Source organism: Pollicipes pollicipes, unplaced genomic scaffold (genome assembly GCF_011947565.3).
Source record: "Pollicipes pollicipes isolate AB1234 unplaced genomic scaffold, Ppol_2.1 Scaffold_1600;HRSCAF=1878_pilon_pilon_pilon, whole genome shotgun sequence".
NCBI classification, from domain to species: Eukaryota; Metazoa; Arthropoda; class Thecostraca; order Pollicipedomorpha; family Pollicipedidae; genus Pollicipes; species Pollicipes pollicipes.
Window position 1 is genome coordinate 14,208,142 of NW_023595962.1, and position 10,917 is coordinate 14,219,058.

Genomic DNA, 10,917 nt, shown 5'->3' on the forward strand with positions numbered 1-10,917 from the left:
TGTTCGGGTCGGAGCCGGGACCGCGCGTGTCGGTTTTTGCGCGCGGCTCGTCAGTGTCGGGGCGGTTTTTGTGGCCGGCTAAAAGGTTTGTAATCCGCGACTCGCTGGTTTAATGGCGCCGCCGGAGATTGTCGGCTCGCGAACAGGTGCGAGCTAAAATTGGGCCGGGCTGCTCGCCGGTCCGGAGACGGTCCAGGGGATTTAAATGGAGGGATGGAGGTTTGAAACGTGTAATCCTGCCTAGACGCCACTGAAAAGCCGGTGTGTACATATCGCGCGCACCTCGTGCCTTGTTGGGGCATTCCCAGGTCTTTATTCTCAGCGCTTTATTTTTCCTGATGTTGCAGGTGAAAAGCCACCGTGGTTGTGGATCCTTGATAAATGCATATCTGAATTTGAATCCGAATCACATATATGAATTTGAATCCGAATCACATATCTGAATCCGAATCCGAATCCAATCAACCTCGCGTGGCACGGTCCTCTTCAGCACCCGGTTCATGAACAATGGAGACGAAAATGGCGGCTTTGCGCCGCGCACTGCAGCTAGGTCGTGCGACGGCTCTGACGGCGATCTTGACATCGCGCTAAAGGACCATGACCTCATCACCCTAAGGACGAAGGTATATGGCTACAAGTATGTTGACCTCATTTGATCAGGCACTAACTTTTCATGTTAGGCCAACATCTGGTCTCAGAGGCGTATGGCTTATTTCTCACAGCTGTCATTTATGCAAAGCTATAACACGGTAATGCAAAGCGAACGACCAGTGAGCTTTTCTGTGTAGGGTTCAATGCAACATACTAGCCTTATTGCTCCTCAGGCTAAAAGGGTGATCATGGCTATTCATCATGTGCAATATTTATGGATTGAAACGCGCCAAACCGCTTTCAACTGGTTCAGGCTTCTCTCGAAGTGGTGATTTCAATTACGCTGATGTTGATTAACAATGCCTCAGCCGTTAGCTCCCATTCATGTTTATTGCTTCCACCCATCAACTGCCAAGCGAATGCTTGAAGCGCTTTATAATCGTGGGCTTGGTAAACAGATCCAACTGCACCCTTGTCTTCTTCCCACATGTGTAAGCAGTAAATTATTGCGGGATGAAAATGTGCTTGCCACGGCCACGTCTGCACCAAACTAGTAACCGCGATCCACCGAGTGTGAACCGATCCGCCGCGAACAGACACGCCAATCAAACCGACCGCGTCCCGGTCAGCGCCAGAGGACTAGCGGCCGCAAAGCAGGTCACCATCCGGTCGGGTCCCACCGTCCACCATCCGGTCGGTGTCCCGCCGTCGGTTGCACAGGTCACCGCCATCCGGTCAGGGTCCCACCGTCCACCATCCGATCAGGGTCCCACCGCCGGCTGCCCAGGTCACCACCATCCGGTCGGGGTCCGACCGTCTACCATCCGGTCGGGGTCCGACCACCGGCTGAACAGGTCACCGCCATCCGGTCAGGGTCCGACCACCGGCTGAACAGGTTACCACCATCCGGTCGGGGTCCGACCACCGGCTGAACAGGTCACCGCCATCCGGTCGGGGTCCGACCACCGGCTGAACAGGTCACCGCCATCCGGTCGGGGTCCGACCGTCCACCATCCGGCCGGGGTCCCCGGCGCCGGCGCTTCCCGGAGGGCTATGATTTAGTGGTGTTTCGCTTGATCCGACTCCAAGTGCCACAGCGGGCGGCCTCGGCGGCCGTTGCCAGCCGCTGGAACAGCTCGGCGCGGAGACTGGGAGGCACTGGCCGTCTGACAGGTGCGCGGGGCTTGTGTGGAGGAGCTGGAGCTGTGTTGTACTCCGGTACAGGCTCCAGCGCCGCGCTGGGCTGGCAGGCCGAGCAGGAGCGCCGGCTGTGACGGGGTCTGATACTGATGCTGAGACGTGATACTGATGCTGAGGCGTGATACTGATACTGAGGCATGATGCTGATGCCGAGGCGTGGCACTGATGCTGAGGTGTGATGCTGATGCTGAGATGTGATGCTGACGCTGACGCGTGATACTAAGACGTGATACTGATAATGAAGCGTGATACTGACCTCCGGCAGCCAGAGGGGATGACCTAGAGGCTAATCGGGAGCTGCTGAGAGGTTCGTGTTTACGTGACCCCCTTTTCACTCTTCAAAAGGCGGAACAATTGGCGAGCGGGCTGGTGGGCTGGTCAAAGCCGTCAGGGTTACGGTACTGCCTCACCGACAAGCGGGCGCCGATCAGGTGGTCTGATCCTCGACACAGAGCGTCGATGTGCCTGCACAACGTACAGCTCTCAAAACAACGTCCAGCATCATGCTTCCCTCGAGGCGAAGGTCTTCCAAAGCCCGCCGCGCGAGTGCTGAGTAGCCACACGCCAGGCGAAGTGGAGGAGTCGCCAGCGGCTGGATATGTAACAACGTCACACCTCGCACAGAAGGAAGCGGGCGGAAAATCCAGCGGAGATCGAGCACCGCCAGCAGGCCACCGGCGCAGGGCGTCTCCTCGCTGTGGCTCAGATGCCTGCCAGGCGCGGTGTGGCTCTGGCATTGACCGGACGGTGTCAGAGCGGTGTCAGGATGGTGTCAGGGCGGTGTCAGGACGGTGTCAGGGCGACGTCACGATGGCACCACGGCGGTGCCACGATGGTGTCACGACGGTGTCACGGCAGTGTTACGACGGTGTCAGGGCGGCGGCGGCGCCTGCCGTGACTCAGCGCCACTCCCGCTACAGATGAGCCCGCCGGGCCGCCTCCGCCGCACGCGTCGGCACCGAGCGGCGTCGAAGACAGGTCAAGTGGCGGCAGCGAGTGGCCGGTGCCGGCAGTTGAGATGGTGAGACTGAGGGACGAACGGCGCACGGGAGTATGGAACCCCCGACATGAGGTGAACGCCACGTCCAGCGGTGTTCACCCGGCGAGCTGGAGTATGGGACAGGGGTGTAATTTACTGTTTAGCCTTAGGGGCCTCAACCCCTCCCCCGAGCTCAACTTGGGCTCCAGCCCCCGGTGTTGAGGAAAAGGCAGCCAGATCCGGGGGAAACCCGCTTGTCGGCGTATTTTCGGAGTAAGTTGCGTCATTTCTCACTGCCCAGCTCCCCCCACTCCCTTCTCGAAGCCACATCTCTGGTCCGGAGAGCGGCGGAGCCCTCTGCCGCTGGCCGCGCCCCACAGCTGACCCCTCGTCGCCCCCAGCTGGCTTGAGGCCAGTGGTCAGGGTGTCGACGTGTGAACGACCCGCGGCGGTGAGGAGGCGGTCACGCTCGACCGACGGCTCGGACGCACTAACTTCTCCTCGCCACTCACCACTCGCCCTGCGCAAATAAACGGCCGCGCAACGTCGACGCTTGTCACGCGGGTCCGAAGCCACCGCCACCGGGCGCGCCTCGGGTGGTGATGACGTCACCATGGGCGTACAGGTGATGATGTCACCGCTGTCCCGACCGAAACTGCCTCGCTTCTCTGCACAGCACGGTGTCATCAGGGAGATGTTTGCAACACATTTGCAGCGCAAATGAGCGCTCTAAGCGATCAATTGCTTTTTGGCAGCCGCAGTTTATTTCAGCGAGTTGTGTTGAATTTGCCTAATCGGAAGTGGATATGCAAAGATCACAAGTGTTAAAGGGAATCCCTCCTAAGGCCTCCTGAGGGGACGTCAGGTCTACGGCTATGTTATGTCAGACCCCCGGCTGGGTCCTCCCCTCTGTCACGCCTCCAGCTTGACCCTCCCTTCTGTCACGTCCCCCGGGGCTCAGCCCTCTCTTCTGTCACGACCCCCGGGGCTCAGCCCTCTCTTCTGTCACGTCCCCCGGGGCTCAGCCCTCTCTTCTGTCACGTCCCCCGGGGCTCAGCCCTCTCTTCTGTCACGTCCCCCGGGGCTCAGCCCTCCCTTCTGTCACGTCCCCGGGGCTCAGCCCTCTCTTCTGTCACGTCCCCCGGGGCTCAGCCCTCCCTTCTGTCACGTCCCTGGGGCTCAGCCCTCCCTTCTGTCACGTCCCCGGGGCTCAGCCCTCTCTTCTGTCACGTCCCCCGGGGCTCAGCCCTCTCTTCTGTCACGTCCCCCGGGGCTCAGCCCTCTCTTCTGTCACGTCCCCGGGGCTCAGCCTTCCCTTCTGTCACGACCCCCGACTGGGTCCATCTCCACGTCAGGTCGCCAGGATCAGCCTGCCGTGTTCTCGCGGTCCGTCCCCGGCTCCAGTCGCCCATCACGGGCGGCCAGGTGACCCCGCCCCCCCCCCCGCGACCTCCGTCACCCGGCCGTTGTCACGCCGCGTCCCTTGTGCTCCGGTCCTCCGCTCCTCCCCCTCAGCTGGAGCACGCCCGAGCGACACGCAGCGATCTGGCCGGGGGTGACGATCGGCACGTCGGTCGTCGGAAGTCGAATGCAACCTTGCCCGGCCCGCGGCGTTTCGCGAATGTTCGTGATCAGCTGACACTGCGGCCGTGCAGTGCTGTGTGGCCGTGCAGTGCTGTGTGGCCGTGCAGTGCCGCGCACGCGTGCAGTGCTAGGCGGTCGTGCAGTGCTGTGTGGCCGTGCAGTGCTGCGCGGTCGTGCAGTGCTGCGCAGGCGTGCAGTGCTGCGCGGTCGTGCAGTGCTGTGTGGGCGTGCAGTGCTGCGCAGGTGTGCAGTGCCGCGCAGGCGTACAATGCTGCGCGGTCGTGCAGTGCTGTGTGAGCGTGCAGTGCTGCATAGGCGTGCAGTACTGCATAGGCGTGCAGTGCTGCGCAGTCGTGCAGTGCTGCGCGGTCGTGCAGTGCTGCGCAGGCGTGCAGTGCTGCGCGGTCGTGCAGTGCTGCGCAGGCGTGCAGTGCTGCGCGGGCGTGCAGTGCTGCGCAGGCGTGCAGTGCTGCGCGGGCGTGCAGTTGCGCAAGTGGCCGGGCCCAGCGGCTGCCGCACGTTAGGGCACGACTGGCGACCGCCGGCTCCGGCTTGACCGACGGTAATGTATTCAGAACCATCAACGGCCAGCCAGTTCAGACCAAACCGCTTCCGCACCTGCGCCCAAGTCTTGCAACGGCCTTCATGACGATGCATTTCTGATTTCGTGGAGACATGCACGAGCCCGACTTTATGATGCCAGAACGGTCCCAAGGTAGTGGCGGCTGCAGGAATCTCAAACGCTCTGCCATACACTTCTAACGACTCACGACATCTCTTAATGACATTCCACGGATAGCTATCAAAGGAAATGCCGGCAATAAGACATGCACAAACCCAGCACGGATATGCGACGCTTGGCGCAGCCGAAGAAACATAAAGATAACAACAGGAAAGGTGTGCAAAGACGACATAGGGAATTTATGCGCATGCATCACGCTTAAAGCTAGCTTCTCAGCATCTCTTCACCGTCATGTTCTTCGCTCAGTCTGAAGTTTGGATAGTTTTGCTAACGTTGAACAAGCCCTCTGTTTATTTTGATTTCTTGGCAGTACGCACCACCACACCTTCACAATCTAGGACAGGGTCTTTCTATCTTCTCGATTTTCCTACCATTAATTTCAAGCCCCTGCCCTTTCCCTATCTGTTCTCTGACACCCCCTGACCAAAGTCGCGTCCATCGCACCGCTACCCCTCGGTCAGGGGGTGCGTCTCCGGCTTGTGTGAGCCCGCGGCGCGCTGTCCCGGCCAGCCTGAGGCAGCGCGATGCGGGATCAGGTGCATTTGGCGGCGGCCGCGCCGTCGCCTTCGCCGGCCGATAAAAACGGCGTGGTCTCGGGCCAATACCGGCGGCGCCGAGCCGCCACAGCCGGAACAAGACCTCGCCCGCCGGCGACCTGGCTGCCAAGTCCCCCTCCCCTGCCCCAGCCGTCATCGAGGGTCACCTGTTCACAACCTGCTGCTAGTGGTGGGTGGGTTTGGGGAGGGATAGGTCGGGAAATTTATGGACCGCCTCCGGTGTTGTTTGTCTTATCACCGCAAGGCCGTGGGTTTGAAGGCTTGCCACCAGTCGTGTGGCGTGTTCCCAATTGCGGTAGGCGGGGAACTGCGGTGCTGAAGACTGCAGCAGTGACACACTGCCGGAAACATGTGATAGCTCCACGGGTTTTAACCCCCATCCCCACCACCACCCTCGAGGTAGTAGGCGAGTGGCTTTACGCGACCCACCCAGAACGGTGCCCAGAGTGTAAATATAAATTCATGCTACCAGAATCCTGGCTCTCCGGCGGCCTCCGCACCCGATTCGCTGGCACTTAATCCGCTGTGGTTTGACCCCGAACCCTGACATTGACCTGCCAGATCCATTTGTCAAGCCTGAGGCGCGCATAGAGGCTGGGCTGATCACCGACCGGCTCGATAGCGATTGCCGATTTTAGGCAAGGGGAGAGATAACAGGCAGTGAATCCCAAGCCGGAGGTGTAACAGTATTACATAATGTCCACATCCCTGCCACCCAAGTGGAGGGACATTGAAACATTGCAGTTGGGGGTCAGCGGCTCCGGCGGAGCGTGCCGCCAACAAAGACGGGGATAAGGCATCGTTCATTGACAGCAGGCACCCTGGACAGCTTTACGAGATGCATGAAGACCAGCCGACCTTCACACATCCGACCGAAGGCAACGAACGAGGCGGACAGCCGACACGCTCTCTGAAGATCGGGCCACGCCGCGCGCGGGCTCGTCGAGCGACGAGAGGTCGTCTGCGGGCGGCTTAGACCGTCGCCGATCCGCCTCCGCCAATCGCAGCCTGTCACCGGCGCTCACGGCCGGCTCCGAACAGGCGAGCGAGCGCCGCCGGCGCCGCGGTCACCACAGCGGCGTCACAAGCCCTCGTCGGGACGACGACCGGCGCAACGGCGGCGGCCACCCCGGAGGAGTCGACCCAGGACCGGCGCCAACGTCGTCCGCGTCTCCGGAGCTGCGGAAGGTGGTGCCAGGCCGCGCGTCGTTGCACGTCTCAGTTTTCGGGAGGGGAGGGGTTTTTCCAGTGTCGTTGGACGGGTTGTCAGTAAAGGCGCAGACGTCGCCTGCAACAGCTGAGCGTTGCCCCTTGCTACTGTTTTCCCGCTTCTGTCGTGTTTGATTTTTTCCGCTTCTTCCTTGCTTATTTTTCCGACTCCCTCTTTCTCACCATCTATGCGAGTTTTTCAGTTCATAACGTTCTTTCAGACTCCCTGTTTCTCACCGTCTATGCGAGCTTCTTCAGCTCATAACTTATCTGTTTCTCGCCCATCGACGTTGTTTCTCGGCCATCGACGACGTTGTCGGACACCCGTGACCCCGTGACGCCTCCTCCGCACCTCTCACTGTCCCCCCCCCCCCTTCAGCGGCGGAGGGGGACTGCCGTATCCCCGCGTCTGGCGACATCAGAGCCGCCGCGGCCTCACCGCAAAAACCGCCCAGTCAAGAGCTGGCGATGCATGCCAAGCGGCCCGTCACACCACTTCCCGATCGGAAGATCCGTCTGCCAGCGTCGGAAGAGCAGTCATCCCGCGCGTCAGGGCCGGCGCCGCCGCGGACGCCGGCGCTGGAGCCGGCGCAGCGGGTCGAGGTTGCTGCGCCCCCCCCCCCCCCCCGGGTCGGAAGGTCACGCACACCACGCACCGCTCGGGAGCAGGCCGCCCAGGAACGGTGCCTGAGGCAACGCGCGGGTCAGGAATGGTGGCTAAACGTGGTGCTGACGCGCGACCGACTTAGGCAACACAAAATAGCCGCGGCTAACGGAGCGGAGCTGCGGGAGGACCGGAATGCCGGAGCTAGCCGGACAGTTGGAATGTCTCCTGGTCAGCTGGGGTCTGGTGCACCCCAGCGCTAGGCAAGGCACCTCCCACGGTAACGAATATCGCGCAATTGCGGACCGACGAGATCAGGAGCGAGCAGAGCAGGAGTTAACTGGGACAGAGTATGCAATGGGGATGTAGAGCTATGGAATAAGAGGATACGGAGCCCAGAGTTACCTTAGTTTCACGGAGTTTAGAACTAGGGGCGTAGTTTTCTATTCAGCTAAGGAGAGGGGGCTCAGCCCGCACACACACACTTAAGTTCCGGCCCCACAACTTTGAGAAGAAAACGGGACAAATTCTGGATGAATCCCGTTTCTTGACACATTTTGTGGGTAGGTTGCACTTTTTTCACTGTTCTGCCTCCTCCAACTTATTTTACGAAACTGAGCCCCTATTAGAAGTTCTTGCAGGTACTTCTACCAGGCCGCGAGAACCCCGGCCTGGGCCAGGGTCTGGGCAGAACCCCGGCCTGGGCCAAGGTCTGGGCTTGGACGAGGGCCTGGATGTTGATCTGGACCTTGGTCTGGATCTGGATCTGGGTTTGGGCCTGAGTTTCGGCCTAAGTCTTAACCCGGGTCAGGGCCTGGGTCACAGGTTGGGTCATGGCCTGGGCCTGGGCCCGCGGGGTCTGGGGTCTGCCAGCGGCCGGGCCGACAGACCACCAGCGCCCGGCGCCTGACATGCGGGCCTGCCGTAACACAGAGCGGCGCCGGCACTGGCGCCCAATGCTAATCAATTCTGGAAATCAAAGCAAGTGGGTATGCTAGGCTCGGCCCAGTCGTGTAGAGCACAGGCAGGCCGACTAACAGAACTCGAGAAAGAGTCAACAACTGTTCTGGGGAAAACGTCGAGCGGAGGGTGAAACAACTTCAGCCTCAGGCGCCGTCGCCTGGAGCTCGCATGTGTGCAACTTCTCACGGATCTTGACGGGCCCCAGTCGTTGGCTTTAATGTCGGGGCTATCGAAGCTGGGTGTGGAAAGAATTAACTTGGAATTTCAGTGTGTCCTGCAATCATTTTGAAAATTATTTGCTTCTCCTGTTTTCTTTTTTTAACTCTTTTGCTGAATACTAAAATAAGTATCGGAATATTCGGAACTCTCTGATACCTAACGAATTCAGCGCAGCTTAATTTAAAACAAGCACTCAACACAAACTTCAGGTCCGATCAACAACAGCAACACTTACTTTGACGTTCCCCTCCCGGTGCATGAGATCAAGGACGTATTGTCCTCTACCCACCGTGGTTCAAGTATCAAACAGAGCAAACTGCGTCTGTCCACTACTGGGGAACAGGTCCAATAGGCCAGTGCGGAAAACAACACTTCTCAGAACTTTCGCAGCGTGAGGATTGGAAGTCTGCCTAAAACAGAGATACCATGAAAACGAGAAGGAAATGACGCAGTTGTGCAGTCATGTGCTCCAAAGATAAGCGTTTGCAAGGCCTAATTTGCTTGCGTTGCATAATTCACTTATGTGACGCAAGAATGGTGGGCTTCGTGCAGATTTTCCGCAGCGATCTTTCATCTTCACTTCATATGCTTCCAGATGACAGTGCGACGAACACTGTGCATCAGTATGACAGCCGTGGAGTCAACAGAACGGGATAGAGATCTTAGAAACTATCAATTGTAAGCATCGCAAATTAAGTAAAAATCTACAATGCAAAGACATCCATGGGCAAGGGAAGAGAAGATCGAGGCCGTCGTGTTTTGATCTGGTCCGCGGGTGTCCTTCTTTTCGTGGAAGTCACTACAAACCATGATCTGTGAGGCTTGCATGAAAAGATTCACCCAACTTAAGGAGGTTTCCTCCCCCTTCCATGATGTCCCCACGGCTCTAATCAGGGGCGCAGTCAAAAATTTCTTAACGAAGGGGAGGGGAGGGGCCGAGCTCGGTAAGTACTGATCACACCGATTTTAGTGAAAAACGGAAAAAGATCCAGGCGGGCCTTGGTTACGCCCCTGGCTCCGATAAGGCTCGTGCGCGCTGTCTCAGGGCTGTAACGGCTGTCAAGCATCACGAGACCAGCAGAGCGCGCCGCGACAAGTGCGCCGCGCCACCCAGCCGAGGCCTCAGAGCGGACAAACTGGCGGCGATGAGCGCGGGCGCGGGCGGGGCGACTGGCTTAGATAACGGGCCGGATGTGGGGGCGCTGAGCAGCGCAGAGGGGCTCGAGCTAGCGCCAGCCGGCGGGCGCGGCCTCATTCATCGCCCGAGGCGGTGACCTGCGCCACGTCGGAGCGAGGTCCGCCTGCGCTCGGTCAGCGGACCACCCCCGCCCCGCCCCGCCCCGCCCCACCCCTCCCCGCCCCGCAACCCCGCTCCCGCCCCCGCCAACGCCCGGGGTAAGCTGTCGGGGACGAGCATTAACGGACGGGATGCGTCGACGGACACGGTCCGTCACCCGGCTGGCAGCCGGCTGTCATGTGAGCTGTCATGAGACGATGTTGTGTGAGGGGAGTGATGTCTGCCACAACAGATGTGTCTGTCACCAGATGGGTGCCCTGTGAGGCGCCGTGCGTCCGTTAGAAGACATGCATCCGCCAGGCGTTTGTCATGCATTTGTCAGGTGCCTGCCATATGTCCGTCATGCGTCTGTCATTCGTCTGACGTGTGACTGTCATAAATATATATATATATATATATATATATATATATATATATATATATATGTATATATATATATGTATGTATATATATGCATAAATATATATGTAAATATGTCATATATATATAAATATATGTATATATATATGCCATGTGCCTGTCAAACGGCACTTGGTGGTGTCGCCAGACGCCACGTCTAGGCGTGCGTAGAGGATGTGCGTGTAGGACGCACCGAATGTCTGTTGTCTGTCACTGACTGTCATTGACCGTCACTGCATCCGGCTCCTTCACTTGCCCTTACCGGCGTATGTGTTTCGTGTCCATCAACTCGCCTTCCTGGGCTAGCGAGTGTGGCGTCACATTAAAGCCATACCTGATATAAGTAAGAAATGTAAGTTGTTAAGTGCATTTGCGAGGAACATTATGCACATAGATCAGACAGTAGTAATAGCCTTATTCGTCGAAGAAAAACCAGGAGAATGGAGATGTAGATGCGTTGGTATTTCGGCAACATGCCTTTATCGGAACGGATAGCAGAAGTGAATTCCATAATCCCAGAAGTGAATTCGCTTCTGCTACTTGTTTCGATAAGGGCATGTTGCCGAAATATTA